Source organism: Drosophila miranda (assembly GCF_003369915.1).
Source record: "Drosophila miranda strain MSH22 chromosome Y unlocalized genomic scaffold, D.miranda_PacBio2.1 Contig_Y3_pilon, whole genome shotgun sequence".
Lineage (NCBI taxonomy): Eukaryota > Metazoa > Arthropoda > Insecta > Diptera > Drosophilidae > Drosophila > Drosophila miranda.
Window position 1 is genome coordinate 2,922,605 of NW_022881625.1, and position 23,391 is coordinate 2,945,995.

The 23,391-nt window shown below is 45.7% G+C and overlaps 1 long non-coding RNA gene and 1 pseudogene across 1 annotated transcript; one reads left to right on the forward strand and one right to left on the reverse strand.

Annotated features, from left to right (window-relative positions):
* Positions 1–791: 791 nt before the first annotated feature.
* On the reverse strand, positions 792–10,892 carry LOC117194581 (annotated as a pseudogene).
* A 3,407-nt stretch (positions 10,893–14,299) lies between these two features.
* LOC117194786 lies at positions 14,300–14,577 on the forward strand. The gene is made up of 2 exons (XR_004474922.1): positions 14,300–14,339; positions 14,397–14,577. It is a non-coding gene; the product is annotated as an uncharacterized LOC117194786 (long non-coding RNA).
* Positions 14,578–23,391: the final 8,814 nt, after the last annotated feature.

Below are 23,391 nucleotides of genomic sequence, written 5' to 3' on the forward strand. Positions count from 1 at the left end.
ACACACAGATCCCCCTTCATCGCTCTCTGTTTCCCTCGGAGGGTGGCAGGGTACTGGGTGTCTACGCTGCTCGGCGCTGGCCTGTATCTAATCGCGCCTGCCTTGCTGTGTACCCACTGTAGATGCATATGTACATACAGTTGTTAATCAATGTCCGTTGATTGTCGCATCGTTGCTTGGAAGGGGAATCCCCCTAATATTAAAGCTGGGATCCTATGCCAGAGCAGAACGCAATACTTTTCATATCCCACCTTGGGTTTCCTTAACCAATCCCATAACTTTCGACATTGACAATGGGGCTTCATCAGCATTCGTTCGCTCACAGTCATTATCATAATGATAATGATAATGATAATAATGTGCATGTGTGTGGTGTGTGACTCTCGTTTTGGACCTGAGCTCAAAAGTGCAATGCACGGCAGAAAAATCAACACGAGCTGATTCAAGGGGTAAAGATATGTATCTTTGGCACACCGAAGTGCCGACACTCTTTCAATTCAAGCTTGTTCACAGCCCAGCGATTCGCAAATGCGGCCAATGAGTATGTGTTGTGAGTATATAACAGCCCATCCGATCCGATCAGGCGATTCATCAGTGAAGATTTTCTCTCCTTTCGCTTTTCTGCCTAGTGGGGTCCAAAGTGTGGGAAAAGCCACGAGGGCGTGAAACTCAAGAAAAGCATGAAGAAAATTACGATTGAACCGGTGACTAGCTCATGGTCTTCCTCGAGCGAACCGACTGCCTTTGTTCAACTGGGACGATGAGGTCTGAGCGTGTCCATCTCGGCCAGTGAGAACTTGCTCGTAGCGGGTCAGCAGATTGGTGCGGACAATGGCGCCGTTCAGTTCCGCCTGGGCCTTGATGGCCTGTGGGAAAAGAGAGGGGAGAAAACAGTTGGATAAAGCCGAGGAAGAAAAGGAAATATAAACCCACCTGAGTATCGCTGACAGCCAGACCATTCAGGAGATTGAACAGCACAATGGTCATGAAGAACACAAAGAGCAGGAAGATCAGGTAAGTGTAGACGCTGTCAAACTTTATGTCACCGGCATCAAATTCTCCCGTGAGCATCACAATCGTCTTGATGAGCGCCTCGATGGGCACGGAGAATGTGTTGAAGTGACCATCATCTTCTCCCTCCTTTGCTGGCTCTGGCGTGCTGTCCTTCGGAGAGGAGGAATCCACCTGGGGCTTGCCAAACAGTATGTAGAAGCACAGACTAAACGTAAGCACAAAGATCGAGTAGAGAGTAAAGCTCTTGATGAAGCTGCTGGAGACGGCGCGCAGCATGAGCATGTGCGTCGAAGTTGAGAGTACTGGAAGGGAGCCAACCAGCAGGCAGAACTCCACGGACACCAGCAGAATGGTGAAGACGGCCAGTATGCGCTGCGTCTCCTTGTCGTAGATGGCTTCCATGCAGGTTAGGATCGACAAGACAATGAGAGCCACCTCCATCAGGTTCGTGATGGACCTGAAGTACAGCAGCGGCGACATGGCAAGCTGTATGACCTCTCGGATCATGAGATACACAATCCCTATCCAAGAGAACAGGCCGAAGAGGGCAGTCAGGCCCGTGTGGTCGCTTTCGTGGAACTTAAGGAGCGTATGCGTGATAATGGAGGCAGTGAAGAGAGAGTAAAGTTCTACTTTCAGATAGAAGATCACCGAGAGGCGGTGCCACTTGAGCAAGAGGAAACACGAGATTAGCGGGTGCTGCAGCAGGTAACGCAGCTCCTTGGAATCGGCGATGTATGCGATTGGAGTCATCTCGTCCTCCAATTGGTGAGGATGGCCAATGCTCCGCTTGTCCGACTGCCCGGGCTCTCGCTGGCGTCTCATCAGATTCTTGTAGTTGATGATGATCTCGAAACTCTGGTCACCGGGCTTCTCCCCGTTGGTGGTGATGCAGGAATCGAAGTGCTCCTCCAGCACTTTCGGGTCCATCTCCTGTATGGGAAGATCTCCGAACGCGCTTCTCGCCCCGATGTACGCTCCCTGCCGTAGAAGCTCCTGTGCCACCTTTGTGTTGCGATACTTGACCGCATAGGAGAGTGGCACCAGGCCAGCCTTGTCCGCCTCATTGATGTCCACACGATCGCTCTCGAGCAGCAGCTGGAAGCAGCGCTGGTGGTCACAGAAGTCGTCCAGCGGCTGCTCACCCAGGCGACTGATAACCGCGTTCAGCAGCTTGGAATGCGATGTCAGCCTCAGCTGCGGATGCTTCAACAGCTTCTCTAGAGCCCTGTGGTTGCCCCAGATTACGGCCAACTCCACGGGGCTGATGTCGCTCAATTTTGAAGGATTAATGTTGATGCCCGTCTCGAGGATGGCCTCAAAGGCTCGCTGCTTGCCCCGCTTGATACTCTCCGCCAGCAGGGACTGATACTCCTCCTGGTTGGCATTGCATTGGTTGTCTGCGTTTCCGCTGACGTTCTGGAGGTACTCCGCGAACTGTTGCTCGAACTGGTTCTCGTCTCCGTCCCGCAGCGTGCGGAGGACTCGCTCGCAGTCGATCTCTGCTCCGGCCTCGCGCAGCTCCGGCAACGGCAGTTCCGGATACTGATCCCTTAGCATCTGGCGTCCGATAGCTGTCAATGTCCAACTGTGGTTGTTTCAGGAAAAGTCGGATCAGCTCCAGCTTAGTGCCTCCCTAAATCTTTCTATTCTTCAGCACATGGTGGAGCGGCGTGAACTCGCCCTGATCCACCAAATTCGGAGAGGCTCCGTACTCGAGCAGCAGCTGAATGCAGGAGCCCACCTGAGAGGCATTCGATCGTCCTGGCGATTGGCCTGGGCACCGCTGTCCAGGGCAGTGTGGAATTCCCGTATGTCCCGATTAGCGAGGGCTGCGCTCAACTGGCCCTGCGGATCGATGAAACCGCAGTTGTTAGAGCTCATTCTGCTGTCTGCAAAGAGTCAAGTGAGAATGGGGAGGATGAGCTATGTCTATGTGGGCTTTCGTTAATCTTATCCAACCCACGCTGCGTATGAGTAACTTCTAATGCCGTTTCTATGAAAATGATGCCAGAACCCGCATTGTTAGAGCTCTGCTCTGGTCAATGGAGGAAGGTCTGACCCAACAGACGGTTTCTGTACAGACCTTGAAATGGCCGAAACAAAAGCATGAGAGTGGACCGACCCCCGCAACAAACGGTATTTGACAACGCTTCATGCTACGATGATTTTCACACAAATGACTGTCTGTCCATGGAGCTGGCCAGCAGCTTGAGGCAGAGCCACAGTCAAAGCCACAGTCACAGCCACATCCGCAGCCGAAAGCTACCCCACAGGTTTCTCGAAAAATAAAAACCAAATCTTCGTTTTGGGGGCAATTAAAGAAAGCGTCTTTAAGTGGTTTTTGTGGTACCCGAACTACAGACTTAATTTGCCCTCCCGTGTAGCTATTAAATTATAACAATCCAACTGAAGACAAGGTAAGACAAGGCCTGAGAAGTATAATGTTACGGCTACGGGCTGGTTAAATCTTGTTGGCAATGAAGCCTCAGCAGGAAAGGGAATCGGGGTTAGTGCACTATACTGCGCTCTGGGCTCAGCTCGCCGGATGGGGTCGGGGTCTTTCCTATCCCTATACTTCCTTCTTCTCGCCATATTATAAAAATTTAAGTGCACTGACACAGAATCTACTTTGATCAAAACAAAAAAGATCAAAACAAAAAAAAACATGTAATCAATCCCCGGTCGGCCTAGATGGCAAGAAGGAATCCGGTAGTCACGTATTTAATTTAGTGATCCTAGGTGTAGGAGATCACTAGTTCCTCTATACCCTCCCTACCTTCGGCAATGCGTGGAACGATGTTGGCATGGCCCCTAACGTAACTACCGCTGCATTATTACACTCGATGCATCATTGGCATTATGTACTTAGACAGAATGGTTGTTATTTATTCCAAATTCATGTTAATTCAAAATAGTTCTATTAATCAAGATTCAAAAGATTCATATATAACAAAAGGTTCATTAACTTAAGAATATAAAATACAATTCATAGCAAAACTGAGCCTTTTTACTCACGAAGGTCAACATTTCCATTCAATACGAAATGAATGATCATTACCAAATTCAAACACTTTCCTTGACGAGCTCGTTGGGCCCAATGAACTGCTTCGGTAGCTGTGGAACAATATTAATTATATAAAAATAGTAAAGAATTAAAGAATGATATTTTGGCCGACATTGCCAGAGTGAATCAAGGCTTAACATTGAGTTGATTAGGAAAGGACTTAAGACATATGATAAAGAAATTAATTCTATAGGAAAGATATTCCTTAATGTAACTGTATATTTTTATATGATTTTACATTTAAAGTCAAATTTAATTGAAGTGCAAACACAAGAATGCAAGCAAAAGAAAAGAACAAGACAAAGCAAAGAGAATGTCGATGATCAAATTAATGCACGTTTATATGTGTGTGCATACGCACGCATATGTCCGAATTCTCTTCGAACGAAAGCTCGCTCTTGGCGTGTGAGCTATCACGCTCTCCCTTTCATTACGCTGCACCGCTGTTATACCCTGCTATTTCACGGGTATGTTCGTACTCACGAATCGATGATCACATGTTGTCCACGACCCAGGTCACCCTAAATTCCGATTCCTGATCTTGTATTCACATCTTCTGCACAATTTTAGCTGACATAAATTTCCACTTTAATTCCTAGGCGTTGTCGATTCCGCATCAAGGATGTTGAGTTGCATCTCGCAAGATACGCTTATAGGGCATTCAAAGGTCGATACAGATCGTCCGTACAACGGAAACGCTGGTAATTCGAAGCGGCCAAAAATAAGACACTGGAGGTTGCGTGGGGGGGTTAGGCGTGAGAGCGCCAAAGCACGGCAGACCTCCAGTGACCAAGAGATTCTGTAATAGATTCGGAATTCAGTGAATGTACCAAACCTGCTTTCCTCTATAATCACCTTCTTTTTCTCTACGTAGCACTTTGCACTTTCACCACACAATATAGCTTGATCTTGCTTTTTAGTCGATTCTCCGCCGACTTGCAGTTATGTAATTTGGTATGTATTATGTAATACAGGGACACGTGAACTTCCACTAGAGTTTGGCACTATTGGCACAGGCACAACCGAAGTGTTTTGGGAGAAAAATTGAATTGATCCGCGTGTTCACCGTCGCTGTCGGCTTAAGCGGCATAGACGAGCTTTAACGGGACCCTTCCATGGAATTCGGTCTCGAGAGACGAAAAAGAACATTCGAGCAATTAAAGCTCCATATTCGAAGTAGCTGTTTTTAAAGCCTTGGTGTTCGAACTAATCAAGTTGGCGCGTGATTTGAATCTGCTTTATATCTGGGAAATTATTAGGGAACTTAATCTGGGTTTGCTTCACTGGCCACTACACTCTCCACCACCAGATTATGTCCCGGAGTGATCGACAGGGATCGTAATCGAAATGAAAAGAAGGACAGTGAATTAGTGGTTTTGAATATCTTTTACGTGGTATACTCCCATTTTCTTTCCTTTCTCGTTCGATAATTCGTAATAAACAGGACTTAGCTTTTTCGTTACTGTTGCTGTCACAAACACCTGCGCTAATTTATGGCTGAATTGTTTAGACGCGTTGCTTTGGGAGAAATTGCGAACGTAAACCTGATCTCCGACGTTGAATTGTATGTTTCTACTCCTCAAATTGTATACCCTCGCGTTGGTTGCATGAGCCTTTGCATTGTTGACCTTTGCTGCATACCTTGCCAACTGCAGAGCATCGGGGTAATTAACTCTAGAATCATCTGATAGCAAGTTAAGTTTCCTGAGCAATTCGTAATCCTTGCCATTCAAAATCATGTTTTGCCCAAACGTAAGGAAGTAAGGAGAATATCCGGTGGTTGTATGTAGACTGGATCGAATAGCACAGTTAATCTCATTCAGTCGTTGATCCCAGGTAGTGTGATCTTTCCCCACGTACGCACGGATCGCCGCCAAAACCGATCGGTTTAAGCGCTCGCTTGCATTCGCTTGAGGCGAATAAAAAGCGGTACAAATATGTTTAATTGAAAATCGAGTTAGAAAAGCCTCAAAGAATCCTGATCGAAATTGAGAACCATTGTCCGTTAAGATGGATTCCGGCACTCCAAACGTAAAGAAAATGGAATTTTCTAAGTACTCGCAAATCTTTCCGGAAGTGAATCGTTTCAATGGACAGAGGAAATGGAATTTTGTACAATGATCCACGATTATTAATAATCCGATATTCCCTGCCTTTGAACGAGGGTATGGACCTAACAGATCCATGTAGAGTCGTTGAAACGGTCTCTCTGATTGCATTGGCTTTCCCAATGGTGGTCGTAATACTATATTGGGACTTTTGGTCTGTTTACAAATGACACAATTATTCACATACTCTCGGATTTGAACCAACATCTTGGGCCAGAACAGGTATCTCTTAAGTTTTTCAACGGTTTTACCCATCCCGCCAAGTGATGTGCTAGGAGAATCATGGGCTTGTTTGATAACACTACTGACTAGGCCAGAGGGTACCCATAATTTCCACGACTGGTGGTCAGATTCAGAATCTCCAATCGAAACTTCGGTGCGTTTGTATACATAGCCATCTGTTATTTTTAAATCTGGAAGTTTCTCTTGGTTCTGCTGAATGCGTTCAATTAAATCAAGATATTCCAACGAAGTGAAATGCTCGGACTCTAAATCGATGATCGGCCCTAGATCTATAAACTCATCTACGGACGATTCATTTTGCCTTGACAGAGTGTCAGCAACAACATTTTGTGAACCCTTCCGGTGTTCAATATGAAAATCAAAACCCTGTAACTGTATAGCCCATCGCGCGAGCCTTCCAGACAAATCCTTTTGTCGCATCAACCACTGCAATGCTGCATGGTCGGTTATTACTAAGAATTCCTGGCCTTCTATGTAAGCTCGAAATTTCTTAATTCCCTTAATAACTGCTAGACATTCTAGTTCTGTAACGGAATAATTCCGTTGAGCTTTGGATAACTTAACCGACATGTATCCAATTGGCATTTCGAAGCCTTCTTCATTCTCTTGAGCTAGGACGCACCCGAGACCAAAAGAACTAGCATCACACAATAAGATGAATTTCTTAGAAAAATCAGGAGTTCTGAGGATTGGAGCTGATGTTAATCTTCGTTTCAATTCTTCAAAAGCATTGGTTGCGGTTTCATTCCATATTAAGGAAGTATTCTGTTTCTTAAGCATCTCGGTCAATGGATAGCTCACGGAGGCATAATTCTCGACGAAACGTCGATACCATCCGGATAAACCGAGAAACCGTCGTAACTGCTTTACCGTTGTTGGAATTGGGAAGTCGTTGATTGCCTGAATCTTCAATGAATCAGTCTTGATCTGACCATCCGAAATTATGAAACCGAGATATTTAATCTCTCTCATGCAGAATTTAGATTTTCGAACGTTAATAGTGATATTCGCTTTTCTTAAGAATAGTGCGATTTCTTGCAAAAGAATCAAGTGCGAATCAAAGTCATCCGATAGAACAAGCAAGTCATCGAGATATACAAAAACTCGATTCCGTAAATGTGGGGGTATGACATGGTCCATTAAGCGGCATTAAGGTCTGAGGTGCATTTGTCAGACCAAATGGCATGACCTTATATTGGTACAGTGGACGATTCGGAACGGTAAACGCAGTATACGGTCGTGATGACTCGTCCAGTGGTATTTGCCAGAAAGCATGTTTCATATCAAGACCAGTTATATACCGCGCTGGAGGTAAGTGGCTTAAGATCCCGTCAATATGTGGTAAGGGGTAAGCATCCTTCCTCGTGTATTTATTGATCTCGCGAGAGTCTAAACACAACCGAACCTTATCACCTTTTTGAACAAGAACACAATTACTACTCCAAGGACTGCAAGAAGGTTCTATGATATCGAGAGCTAACATGTTATCTACCTCAGCAAACATAAGTTTTTCGCGCGCAGGGGAGATTGGCCAGTGTCTTTGTTTAATCGCCTTAGCATCACCTACGTCGATCGAGTGCGAAATAATGCTGGTTCTGCCCAATCCGTCTCGTTCGTACGAAGGAAAAATTTCGACGACACCTTGCAGTCTCTCCTGCTCTTTAATAGAAAGTTTGTGTAACTTGGGTGAGCTTTCCTCATCCTCCGTGGGACCTATATCTAACTCAGAGACACTTTCGCTCATGAGTCGATCAGCAAGTTTAAATTTCCTAAAAAAGTCAATTCCTAAGTAAACCTCTTGGGTTAAGTTTGGTATGATGAAAAAATCTATACTTTCCGTGAGACTACGATATGTAATAGTCGCTGTAAAAATGCCCTCAACCGAGCATTTGGTTCCGCTGGCTGTTTTAACCCTTCCTGAACACTTACGTGATTTCGGATGGCTAAGGAGAGCACGGGCGGCATTGTTGCCAACGCAACTAACCGACGCTCCAGAATCTAACAAGGCGTTGTAAACCTTGTCTTCAATCGTGATGGGTGTGTACAGACGATTATCTCCCGTACTGAATATGGAAGCAATTAAGCATTGTCGAGTGCTAACAACTGTTTTCCAAAATTTTCGTAATCGAAGGGTAGATTTTTTAGATTTTGTACAGATTTTTGATATGGTACAAAGATCGCCAAATATCCTATTTCTAGCTTTCTTGTAATTTGACAGTCTTACATGTAAGGGTAAATATCTAGTTGGTCGTTTATCCGATAAAAATCCTGAGTCCATAGCGGTTTTAGCTAAACCCTCATCTATAGTCTGACTGATGCTTTCGCTATGTTTTGGTACGGATGTGCCTACAGGGGGTTCGTTGACACATCCCGCAGCCGGTTTTCCGAAGGATGGCACTTAGAGCAACGTGGCTTGTAAACATTCTTGGTTCCACAACCGTAACAAAATATGCTTCTAGGTTCCACACAATCATCCCATCTATGCCCTATCTTATCACAATTCCAGCAGGACATCTTATTACACATGATCGCTGATATTATTGGTTCAGGCTCCTCAAGGTGTTCCCTCTCCGGAGAGATCTCGGAGATGTTGCGCCGGCTTACAAAAGGCGTTTTGTAAGAAGGGTTTCGAAGTTCCGAATAAAATTGTTCGTGCTTTTTAACCTCTAAAAGTAATTTCTTTATCGAAGTGATATTCAAATGTAGTAACTCGTGATGAAGTGTACTTTTCGAATTGTCAATCAACATCTTAACAAGGTCGCATTCTGGTAGGCTACGCTCGAGTCTATTCACCAACTCTTCTATACTATTCTGATAGGAATCAAAAGGTTCATTTTCCCCTTGCTTTCGTTTCGCGATTCTCCGCCATATGTCGACATCAGTGGCAGCATCGTCATATTTATCCCTAAATGCCAGACAAAAAGTCTCCCACGCGAACTCTTCATGTTTACGATGGAACTGCCAGAACCAATCACCTGCTTTTGCGGATAACAATAAGTGCAAATGATCGCAAACCAGCTAGAAATTGTTTCCCAGGGTCTGTGCAGTCAAGGAACGTACCCGGTAAATAAATTCTGTGGCCGATAGACCGTCCTTACTACCGTCAAACTTTACCTTCCAGTTTTGAATAACATGTCCTACCTTTTCTGGTGAAATTGAAACTGAAGAGCGATTGCTAGTATTCCTTAAGTCTGCCTCTTGGCTTGCTCTACTCCTAACGTCTGCTGGTACATGCTGATAATTCGAAGCCTGCTCCGCAAGTCCCGATCTCAATTGAAACGAACTCAGCTGATGGCTCAATGCTGTCTCTATATGAGCGGTTAGCTTCTCCAACAACGTCTTTTGTTGGGTGCCCATCATTGACCTTACCAAATTAACAATTTCACTTTTATCCATGGCGTTAGATGAATTCAGCGATTGGCTAGTTGGGTCTGTAGGGGTAGGATTTCCCTCCTTTGCTTAGATCTCGTTACTATATTTGACTTGGGAATAGCGCCTCTGCCTCTACCTCGAAATCTACTTCCACTTGGCCCTGGCGCATCGAGGGGAATTCCTTCAGTGTTCGAATCTCCTACCTCTGCAAGGTCCGCGTTATTTAATTCCGTCGCCAAATCAACATTTCCCCGAACTAACAATTCTGTAGTGCATAGTCCGCGACAGGTTGGACAACTCGGTGAACTCTTAAGCCAATCGGTCAAACAGGAATGGTGAAATTGATGTTGACACGGTGTCGTGGCAAACAATTGATCTTTCTCAAGTTTATCGTGGCAAATGCGACAATAGCCATGCTGATTTAATGCAGTTTCAAAGCTATTATCTTTACTGGCCATATTTCCTCTTAATTTTATTTTATTTTTATTTTATTTTTTTCAATCAGCAAAATATTTTCTGTCTTTTCCACAAATGCCAATTCTACATCGATGTGTAACTCCTCTCTTCTGCCTCTATGATTATTGAATTAAATGGATATTAAAGGTTCCTATTAGACTATGTTTGATACTCGTCGGGAACTCAAAGTTTCTCTAAGACCCGCCATTCCAAGTACCGAACAAGTCATGTTCCTATAAAGTTGAAAGTGGTCGTGCGTCTGGTTGGGTCGATCAATACAAAATCCTGAATTGCAATCGCAAATTCCACAGCTCAGATACACGGCACTAACATCTTTATTCTACTAAAATATTTTCTTCAGACATCTATACAGTTCACGCCGTCATTTCTTGGTAGACCAATCCCTACTCAGTCGAATTGAAATCTCCATTCCAAAAGCTGACTACACGTCTACACGATATACCGAATTTTCTAATTAACAGGCTAATGGATGTATTAACAGAGCTTAACCGTGAAGCACGAAGGTTACTCCAACCGTTCGGAATTATCCTCATCTGGAAATAATCGTATCTTTTCTACACTTTTCCGATTATAACACGTCGTTTCGTCTCGGGCCCCACGTTGGGCGCCATTTTATAATGTTACGGCTACGGGCTGGTTAAATCTTGTTGGCAATGCAGCCTCAGCAGGAAAGGGAATCGGGGTTAGTGCACTATACTGCGCTCTGGGCTCAGCTCGCCGGATGGGGTCGGGGTCTTTCCTATCCCTATACTTCCTTCTTCTCGCCATATTATAAAAATTTAAGTGCACTGACACAGAATCTACTTTGATCAAAACAAAAAAGATCAAAACAAAAAAAAACAAATGTAATCAATCCCCGGTCGGCCTAGATGGCAAGAAGGAATCCGGTAGTCACGTATTTAATTTAGTGATCCTAGGTGTAGGAGATCACTAGTTCCTCTATACCCTCCCTACCTTCGGCAATGCGTGGAACGATGTTGTCATGGCCCCTAACGTAACTACCGCTGCATTATTACACTCGATGCATCATTGGCATTATGTACTTAGACAGAATGGTTGTTATTTATTCCAAATTCATGTTAATTCAAAATAGTTCTATTAATCAAGATTCAAAAAATTCATATATAACAAAAGGTTCATTAACTTAGGAATATAAAATACAATTCATAGCAAAACTGAGCCTTTTTACTCACGAAGGTCAACATTTCCATTCAATACGAAATGAATGATCATTACCAAATTCAAACACTTTCCTTGACGAGCTCGTTGGCCAATGAACTGCTTCGGTAGCTGTGGAACAATATTAATTATATAAAAATAGTAAAGAATTAAAGAATGATATTTTGGCCGACATTGCCAGAGTGAATCAAGGCTTAACATTGAGTTGATTAGGAAAGGACTTAAGACATATATAAAGAAATTAATTCTATAGGAAAGATATTCCTTAATATAACTGTATATTTTTATATGATTTTACATTTAAAGTCAAATTTAATTGAAGTGCAAACACAAGAATGCAAGCAAAAGAAAAAGAACAAGACAAAGCAAAGAGAATGTCGATGATCAAATTAATGAAACGATACTCAAAATGAGTATTGGGGTATATTAGATTTGTGGTAAAAGTGGATGTGTGTAACGTCCCGAAGGAATCGTTTCCGACCCCAAAAAGTATATATATTCTTGATCAGCATCAATAGCCGAGTCGATTGAGCCATGTCTGTCTGTCCGTCTGTCCGTCCGTCCTTCTGTCCGTCTGTCCGTCCCCTTCAGCGCCTAGTGCTCAAAGACTATAAGAGCTATAGCAACGATGTTTTGGATCCAGATTTCTGGGATATGTCACTGCTACAAGAAAATTTTCTAAACTTTGCACCGCCTACTTCCGCTCCCACAAAGGGCGAAAATCTGTGGGATCCACAATTTCGACGATACGAGAAAACCAAAAACGCAGAATCGTAGAAGATGACTATATCTTCTAGAGGGCAAATTCTGACCCAGATCGTATAATTATTATAGCCAGAATCAAGAAAACAATTTCATTCTTTCTCGCTCTGTCTCTCTCTAACACACAGGTTTCATGGTCGGTTTTGCCAATTGCAAAATATGAGTTCAAGGATCTCAGAACCCATAAGAGTTAGAGCAACCAAATTTGGTATCCACACTCCTGTGATATCGGACCTTGACCTTTTTGTGTCAAAATTTCGCCAGACCCCCTTCCGCCCCCGCAAAGGACGAAAATCTGGGGCATCCACAATATTGCAGATTCGAGAAAACTTAAGACGCAAAATCATAGATAATGACCATATCTATCAGATTGCTGAATCTGGTTTAGATCAGATAATTTTTATAGCCAAAAGGAACAAATCAATTTGCAGTGGCTACGCAGCGCCCGACGTCACGCTCAGACTGATTTTCTGTAGAGGCGTCTGCCGGAGGAGAGCCATACTGACTTAGTATCGGGTATAACTGTAGAGTTGCGGTGTCCGCAGCAACTCACAACGTCTCGTCTATGATTCTGAGTTTTTAGTTTAGTTTTTTTTTTAGTTTTGCCGCATGGTTGGCATAAATTTCCATTTGGATTTCCATTGCCATTGCCATTGACTGCCTCGTTAGCTAGCCCCTTAGACCCATCAACTTTTGATTGATTTGATCTGATACGCTACGCTCCACAGCTTAGCTAAAGATTAATTTATAAAACAAAAAATATACAAAAAGGGTAATAAAAGAGTAACGAACAAGATTAAGAACCATTAACCATAATATGTGCGTAAACAACACACACATTTTGAACCGAATCATATCAAAGGCAAAAAAAAACAAAACGAAAACAGAAAACAGAAAACCAATTAAAGATAATAAAACTATTATAACGAAAAGAAAAAGAAATGAAAATTCAAGAATGCTTAAATCTAACATTTGCAATTACAAAATATTTACTCTGGTACAAAATGGTACATACAGTAACGATATTCGTTTATACAATATTAACTGTCTATATAACCATTATATACTACTTACTTACTGACAACAAATTATTAAGGGTTTTGTTCAATTTCATTATTCGTATGTTAATAAAAACAATTTCAGACTAACTTAAAATTACAGTCTGCTCTGAATACGGGTTGAATGCTAGTGCTGTGCTAGTTGATTATTACTCGTACAATAAATACTATAGCTTAGAGCCATCCTGCGTCCCTGGTCACCGGTGGATCAAGCCTTCAGAACAACAAAATCAATCAAACAACAACAATCAATTCAAAAATCAATCAAACAACAAACAAAAATTGAACACTACAGCTAAAAATCTTGTACAGGCTTCTACAGCTGAAAATCTTGTACAGGCTGAAATATTCTACATTCTACAGCTGAAAATCTTGTACAGGCTGAAAATATTCTACATTCTACAGCTGAAAATCTTGTACAGGCTTCTATAGCTGATAATCTTGTACAGGCTGAAATATTCTACATTCTACAGCTGAAAATCTTGTACAGGCTGAAAATATTCTACATTCTACCATGACGTTGTCGTTCGGTGGAGCCCAAGTTTGCGACATAAGTGCAGCAGGAGTGATTAATTTGTACTTTTTTTTCTGGACCATCAACGTAAGGGTAAGTAAATTAGTTACATTTATATTATATTCTTCTAATAATGTATTCCATTCAGCGGGGACGACGCACGCGAAGTATGCTGAGCCTGTTACTCCGGTGCAGAATATTTCTGTTCTGATGATATCTCAGGATATTGAGGATACTCACAACAAAATGAACGGTGATACGGAGGAGTCGGCCACAACTCAGGATATTGAGGATATTGACAATATGCACGGTGATACGGAGGAGTCGGCCACAACTCAGGATATTGAGGATATTGACAACAATATTGACAACTCACGATATTGAGGAGAATATTGACAACATTTCTGACAATATTCACAATATTTCTGATTATACAGTCAATGATATGGAGTGTACTATTTCCGATGAAATATATGATTCGTCTGAGCCAGTGCACCACGTGGCGGAGAAGCAGGAGCAGGAGGTTCGGGAGGATCCGGACTTAAGTAAGTAAATAAGTAAAATTAAAAAAAAATACATATAATAACTTCTTAATTCTCCAGACATGTTTACTGAAGACATTCTTAGTACTGAAAGTGGAAAGGACAATTTGAAAACACCGATTTCCCCTAAGGCTTCGCCCCTCGTGCATGGCTGCAAGTGCAAACTATGCGGCAAAATGATTGGAAGGTTGAGCACCTTGGGAAACCACGTAATGAACCAACATTACACAGCAATAAGAGGTATGGTTTCAAGGAATTTGAAGACAATGCAAAAAATTGCTGCCGTTTTTAAGGAAAAAAAAGTGACCATGTTAAAACTATGAGAGGAAACTGGGGTGCCGGCCGAGTATTTGAGGGCGATAGTCATGTGCAGCGATGACTATAAAAAAATTGGGTGCCGCTTGTGGGCCGCCAAGACGGATGCAGAGAAGCTGAAGGACATCAACCAATAACTGTTTCGTTTTTATACCCGATACTCAAAATGAGTATTGGGGTATATTAGATTTGTGGTAAAAGTGGATGTGTGTAACGTCCAGAAGGAATCGTTTCCGACCCCAAAGTATATATATTCTTGATCAGCATCAATCGCCGAGTCGATTGAGCCATGTCTGTCTGTCCGTCTGTCCGTCCGTCCGTCTGTCCGTCTGTCCGTCTGTCCGTCCCCTTCAGCGCCTAGTGCTCAAAGACTATAAAAGCTATAGCAACGATGTTTTGGATCCAGACTTCTGTGATATGTCACTGCTACAAGAAAATTTCAAAACTTTGCACCGCCTACTTCCGCTCCCACAAAGGGCGAAAATCTGTGGGATCCACAATTTCGACGATACGAGAAAACCAAAAACGCAGAATCGTAGAAGATGACTATATCTTCTAGAGGGCAAATTCTGACCCAGATCGTATAATTATTATAGCCAGAATCAAGAAAACAATTTCATTCTTTCTCGCTCTGTCTCTCTCTAACACACAGGTTTCATGGTCGGTTTTGCCAATTGCAAAATATGAGTTCAAGGATCTCAGAACCCATAAGAGCTAGAGCAACCAAATTTGGTATCCACACTCCTGTGATATCGGACCTTGACCGTTTTGTGTCAAAATTTCGCCACACCCCCTTTCGCCCCCGCAAAGGACGAAAATCTGGGGCATCCACAAATCTCAGAGACTATTAACGCTAGAGTAACCAAATTTAGTATCCGCACTCCTGTTAGATCTCACTATAAAACGTATATCTCAAAATTTCGTCTTACCCCCTTCCGCCCACACAAAGGACGAAAATCTGTTGCATCCACAATATTGCAGATTTGAGAAAACTAAAAACGCAAAATCATAGATAATGACCATATCTATCAGATTGCTGAACCTGGATCAGATCGGATCATTTTTGTAGCCAAAAGCAAGAAATCAATTTGCAGTATCGGGTATAAATGTAGAGTTGCGGTCTCCGCAGCAACTCACAACGTTCCCCCTCGTTTTTTTATGCATTCTCAGCGTTTTACTGCACTTAATGAACAACAGGCGATGGTCTGGCCGAGACGCTTTGTTTACACTTGGCATTAAAACTGGAAAAACAAAGGGAAATAACCAAAAATTCTAGTATGAAGAAAAAAAGTACTCGGGTGTGGCAGAAAAAAACTACAATCTTGATCTACAAATGAAGTTTTTTTACAGTGAAATATATACTTGACTTGTAGTGAAACGCAGCCCCGAAATTGTCATCATAAAAACTTCGTAATTAAGATGAATGCGTGAGGAGATGGAGCTGGAACTGAGACCAAGCATGACTTCATGCTGAACCGCCTCCGAGTGGCATCCGCAGATAAAAAGCAACAAAATATAGTTGTATACAAGAAATGTTTAGCTGGCACCGAAATACGGACAGCTCACAAACACATGGACACATGCTTAACTTAACTAAAGTGGATACACACACATGCATCGCATATACATGCTCTATATTGGGTATATACATATGTACTACTCGTACTCGCTGTGCACTTCATAAACAATTGGCTGGCCTACATCATGTACTCGTAGAACACACAACAAAAGATTTGAGGGGGTGTGTGTGGAGTGGACTGCGACCGATATGGACTGCGAAGCAATTGACGACGAACATGACGACGAATGGACCAACCACGATCCATTTGACGATCTGGAGGGTCTGGGCCAAGTGTGGAGGGCCCAAATCGCCAGCGCACGCGAAAGCATGCGCTCGGGCGGCGACTATTGATGTGCCCAATCGGCGATTCAGAGACAGCCACTGCAACAAAGAAAGGCAGTCAATACACGACAACACGAAAAACGGCCAAAACACACGAAATCCACACTTACCTGCCAATACACAGACAGAGCTGACCAACAAGAAGCTGCCTCGCCATCAACATAAACAATTTCCTGCCAAATGGGAGGAAAATGAGGCCCCTAATGATGACGCTGCTACCACACCATCACAATGACGTCACGCAACTCAGAACCAACAGCTGCCATTCCAAACGACGACGCAGATGCTGGCGTCTGTTGCTGCTCCACTGGGTCACACCCGTTTCTCATGCCATTATGTGAGGGCGGGATGGCCCGGTGTTGAGCCGCCGGACGCCAGCAAATCCTGCAAAGGAAGAAGAACCAGGAGAGAGGCTGCCGATAAAAGCACACAAAATACTCACCTGCAGTTCTTACGCCAACACAAACCAGACAAGGGCCGCCAGCAACAACATCCAAATTGACGACAGGCACCCGTAAGTAAACACGAATTAAATCCACACGCCACAACAAACACCTCCTCACCTGGGTGGCCGGACCAGCAGCCATCCAAAACGCAACTACAAATTGACGACGAACGTGGCCGAGGAGGCCAGGCCAATCCACCTGACAACGCATCCTGGTGGCCGGACCAGCAGCCACTTGGATGCGGCCAATAACATGACTCGTTGGCATCACAGCCCGATGCCAACGCCAACACAAGGACAATGCAGTCGGGTGGCCGGACCAGTGCCACTCGAGTGCAGCAGCCAACACCAACCAACGACAGATGCAACGTGGGCGGCCGGACCAGAGCCGATCGCCATCTCCAACTTTTGCCCACGATGCACGCCATCTCCAAGTCCAGCCATCGCCACTAAATATCCCAGATGGTGCCACTAATCCTGCACAGGGGGACAACAGAGCCGGCCGGTATGCGGCGCAATGTTCTGCATTGCGTTTGCCATGCCGGCCGGTGCTTCGTTGTAGTTGTCCTCCTGTTAAAAATAGACGATATTTAAGTATGTTTATTGTTGTGTAAATGTATTGTAATTATTGTTTGTTTTAACCTTGTATATATCTCTGTAGTTTTGTAGTCCTTATTTGTAGTAATTGTAGATAGATTGTCCTTAGCTGTAATGTAATTTAATTAATTTTAGTTATTTATTTTAGCATAATTACCTTTCTTTCTTCTTCTTCTTTCCCAACTATCACCCATTCCCAAATACCTGACAAGTGGTAACGCCATTAATGACCCAAAAATACCACGCCAATTAGAAAAATACCCGAGCCGATAACACACCAAAAAAGCTAATTCAAATTGCATTTCTCAATGCCAGTGTGTTATCGGCCGCCAACTTCGGCAATTATGCCCAGCCAATTCCTCACCCACCCCCTACCCACTTCAAAGGCCACTAAATTCCAAATGAGGCTGAGCAGGATTAAAATTTACACTGCCAGCCTTCGCCACTCTGCCAAACGCCCCAACAAGCCATTACAACCGCCCACATGATGCTATGCGGTCGACTCTTCGGAGCGTCTCGCGCCCGGATCGAAAGATCCGGAAGTTGAAAGTATCCGGGCGGTTATACGGGAGCAGGCAAATTTCCCCCTTCCCATCCCATCCCATCCCCTTATAACAGAGCAGCCAACACACACAGCACAAACACAAGAACACGAGCCATTTACCAAAGACAACACACACAGCCACTAAATCAGGAAAGCCATTAAATTTCCAATGCCTACTTATCGGTGCTGCTGCCCTCGGACTACTTTCATCTCACTCAATATTGGGGTGAGTGAAAGTAGAGCCGGGGGTGAGAGCACCGGTAAATGCCGATCGGCGATCGGGCCGGTCGAGTTGAGGGGGAGAGTATGGGAGTTGGTGGATATATGAGTGTTCCACCATGAACCTCGTCCGCCACTCACATCTCGTCCACCCGCTCGAGAGGTCGCGATCGTCGGACGTTTGAAAACCGTGTCGTGTCGTTTTTCGTGTCGCCATCACCATCTCCGTTGTCTTGCTGTGTTGCCCTGTTTTTCTTTTTGTGGTGTCTGTTGTGTGCCGTGCCGTGCCATGCCCCCTGACATGACAAAAAAGTCCCTTCCCCCCCACCTCCACTACTACTACCGACAAGCTTTCTGCTCCCCAATAAATAACATTAATTTAAACGCCAACAAATAACATTAATTTACATATATAAACACAAACCAACTAGAGGAAACTGTGTAAAGAGAGAGAAAGTGCCAATAAAAGACCTAATACAAACACAAAAAACAACTGCAATTAACTTGACGAAAGGGAAAAAAAACCTACACCAGCAACTAAAATGACAAGAGGAATGGCCAAGAGGGGAACGAGCAGGCGCCACAGCGATGGCGGCAGAGCGGCCCGCAGAGGCGCCCTAGCGGCAGCAGCAGCAGCCATCAACACCAACACCGCCAATAGCAGCAGCAGCAGCAGAGCCCTCGGCGCAGGCGCCAACACCAACGCCCCAGCCAATGCACAGCGCCGACGCCACAGCGACGGCGGCTGCAGCCAACAGGAGCAGCGAGCCAATGCCAATGCCAGTGAGTACAAGCCATTGCCATGGCCGATTTATCCACGGCCACAGCCACTCCCCCCTCGAGCCCCATCAACAGCAACAACAGCAGCGCCAATACCAACAATACGAACCGCAAATCCCGCAACCCCGCCAAATCCAAAAAAAACCCGCCAAACACAAAGGGAAGGTCCCCCCGAAGGTTCCACCGACAAGAATGGACTCAATGCGATGCCCTTTCTAGGCCAAATCCACACCAGTCCTCTGCTGTCCCGCCCAATGGGTCCAATAGGTCACGCTCACCCCCCCCACCTTCCCTCCGATGAGGGATTCAGATGGGTGAGCGGCAGCAGCCCAGACTCCCCTTCCCCCCAGGACATAACTTACCCCCGGCTGCCCTGCAGATTCAATGCTGTGCCACAGATGGCTTCGATGGGACCACCGCCCGTGTTGAGCTCCCTCTGGACCGGCGGCGCTTCTCCGGACAGCCGCGGAGACTACTACGACGACCCTCACGAAGAGTACTCCGACTGCCGCTTCGAGGGCGACTACGAGGGCGACTACTCGATGCCCACCGAGGAGGACCAAGAGGAGGAGTCGTGCTCCCGTCAGAGCCAGAGCGAGTTCAGCTCGATAGAGCGCACCGAGTCGGACTCGGAGTGGGAGGAGCTCTCCGACGGCCTTTCCCCCAGGGTCTCCCCGCTGGAGTCCCTCGGCGCAGTCGTGCTCTCCACAATGCAGCCGGAGCACCGTCAGCGCATGGTGGCCTTGTACCACCTCGTCTTGGAGACCGCTGTGGTCAAGATGCTGGTGCTGCAGCTGCTGTGCTGCGCGGTGTTCTGGCTGGTCGAGAAGACCGTGGGCTTCAACGAAACCGTCGGCTCGAAGCGCCACCGATTGTGGAACAGCAAGTTCAAGCTGCGCACCATCCAGCGCCAGTTGCTGTGGCTCATGGCCAATGCCCGGGGCGACGAGACGCTCGTCTTCTTTGCCGTGCTCATGACCACGCCCTGGCTGTTCTCCCTCAGCCTCCTGGGATTCATCCTATCCCTGGCGGCGCTCCTGAAGAAGACCGTCGAGCAGCTGGTGTTCCAGATACGCCTGCACCTCGTGCTCTAGGGGCAGCCATCGAGCAGAAAGCAGCAAGCAGTATCCAATCACACACTGACAGAAGACACACGGCAACACGCCCGACACTCCACCCCTCCCCTTAGAGATGTTTGCACTTCCATTTGGGCATCTATTTTCGTTGATGCTGGCATCGCAATACACGGAATCGTCTCTCCATTTTTGGCCGCAATGAAAATAGATACCGAAATATTCGAAATTCAAAGTCAATTCCCACGAGAGAGAGCGAGACAGGCCTTCTTATTTTGGTTTACGGCCTTTCTTTCTTCTGCCTTTGGCATCGCCCACTCCACTCTCTTTATTTTTCTTGCATTAAATTGGCAATAATATGAACTCGCCTTCTCTTTCTGCTTAGTAGTATTCCCCTGTCGCCCACGCCCTGGCTGTTCTCCCTCAGCCTCCTGGGATTCATCCTGTCCCTGGCGGCGCTCCTGAAGAAGACCGTCGAGCAGCTGGTGTTCCAGATACGCCTGCACCTCGTGCTCTAGGGGCAGCCATCGAGCAGAAAGCAGCAAGCAGTATCCAATCACACACTGACAGAAGACTTACGGCCACACGCCCGACACTCCACCCCTCCCCACAGAGATGTTTGCACTTCCATTTGGGCATCTATTTTCGTTGATGCTGGCATCGCAATACTTGGAATCGTCTCTCCGTTTTTAGCCGCAATGAAAATAGATACCGAAATATTCGAAATTCAAAGTCAATTCCCACGAGAGAGAGCGAGACAGGCCTTCTTTTGGTTAACGGCCTTTCTTTCTTCTGCCTTTGGCATCGCCCACTCCACTCTCTTTATTTTTCTTGCATTAAATTGGCAATAATATGAACTCGCCTTCTCTTTCTGCTTAGTAGTATTCCCCTGTCGACGATAGCCCGCATCCTCTGCGTTCCAGAATCTGCGGAAGTTTCCAGCGGGGGCTACTGGCGTGCATCAGCCGTCGAGTAGATTAAATGGGTACTCTGCCAGCATATATGTACTATGTGTGTGTGTGCCCAACTAACGCAGACAACTGCGTTCTAGAATGAAATATTAATTCATTGGATACGCACACACAGATCCCCCTTCATCGCTCTCTGTTTCCCTCGGAGGGTGGCAGGGTACTGGGTGTCTACGCTGCTCGGCGCTGGCCTGTATCTAATCGCGCCTGCCTTGCTGTGTACCCACTGTAGATGCATATGTACATACAGTTGTTAATCAATGTCCGTTGATTGTCGCATCGTTGCTTGGAAGGGGAATCCCCCTAATATTAAAGCTGGGATCCTATGCCAGAGCAGAACGCTATACTTTTCATATCCCACCTTGGGTTTCCTTAACCAATCCCATAACTTTCGACATTGACAATGGGGCTTCATCAGCATTCGTTCGCTCACAGTCATTATCATAATGATGATGATAATGATAATAATGTGCATGTGTGTGGTGTGTGACTCTCGTTTTGGACCTGAGCTCAAAAGTGCAATGCACGGCAGAAAAATCAACACGAGCTGATTCAAGGGGTAAAGATATGTATCTTTGGCACACCGAAGTGCCGACACTCTTTCAATTCAAGCTTGTTCACAGCCCAGCGATTCGCAAATGCGGCCAATGAGTATGTGTTGTGAGTATAAAACAGCCCATCCGATCCGATCAGGCGATTCATCAGTGAAGATTTTCTCTCCTTTCGCTTTTCTGCATAGTGGGGTCCCAAGTGTGGGAAAAGCCACGAGGGCGTGAAACTCAAGAAAAGCATGAAGAAAATTACGATTGAACCGGTGACTAGCTCATGATCTTCCTCGAGCGAACCGACTGCCCTTGTTCAACTGGGACGATGAGGTCTGAGCGTGTCCATCTCGGCCAGTGAGAACTTGCTCGTAGCGGGTCAGCAGATTGGTGCGGACAATGGCGCCGTTCAGTTCCGCCTTGGCCTTGATGGCCTGTGGGAAAAGAGAGGGGAGAAAACAGTTGGATAAAGCCGAGGAAGAAAAGGAAATATAAACCCATCTGAGTATCGCTGACAGCCAGACCATTCAGGAGATTGAACAGCACAATGGTCATGAAGAACACAAAGAGCAGGAAGATCAGGTAAGTGTAGACGCTGTCAAACTTTATGTCACCGGCATCAAATTCTCCCGTGAGCATCACAATCGTCTTGATGGGCACGGAGAATGTGTTGAAGTGACCATCATCTTCTCCCTCCTTTGCTGGCTCTGGCGTGCTGTCCTTCGGAGAGGAGCAGTCCACCTGGGGCTTGCCAAACAGTACGTAGAAGCACAGACTAAACGTTAGCACAAAGATCGAGTAGAGAGCAAAGCTCTTGATGAAGCTGCTGGAGACGGCGCGCAGCATGAGCATGTGCGTCGAAATTGAGAGTACTGGAAGGGAGCCAACCAGCAGGCAGAACTCCACGGACACCAGCAGAATGGTGAAGACGGCCAGTATGCGCTGCGTCTCCTTGTCGTAGCTGGCTTCCATGCAGGTTAGGATCGACAAGACAATGAGAGCCACCTCCATCAGGTTCGTGATGGACCTGAAGTACAGCAGCGGCGACATGGCAAGCTGTATGACCTCTCGGATCATGAGATACACAATCCCTATCCAAGAGAACAGGCCGAAGAGGGCAGTCAGGCCCGTGTGGTCGCTTTGGTGGAACTTAAGGAGCGTATGCGTGATAATGGAGGCAGTGAAGAGAGAGTAAAGTAGAAAGTGCTCCTCCAGCACTTTCAGGTCCATCTCCTGTATGGGAAGATCTCCGAACGCGCTTCTCGCCCCGATGTACGCTCCCTGCCGTAGAAGCTCCTGTGCCACCTTTGTGTTGCGATACTTGACCGCATAGGAGAGTGGCAACAGGCCAGCCTTGTCCGCCTCATGTCCACACGATCGCTCTCGAGCAGCAGCTGGAAGCAGCGCTGGTGGTCACAGAAGTCGTCCAGCGGCTGCTCACCCAGGCGACTGATAACCGCGTTCAGCAGCTTGGAATGCGATGTCAGCCTCAGCTGCGGATGCTTCAACAGCTTCTCTAGCGCCCTGTGGTTGCCCCAGATTACGGCCAACTCCACGGGGCTGATGTCGCTCAATTTTGAAGGATTAATGTTGATGCCCGTCTCGAGGGTGGCCTCAAAGGCTCGCTGCTTGCCCCGCTTGATACTCTCCGCCAGCAGGGACTGATACT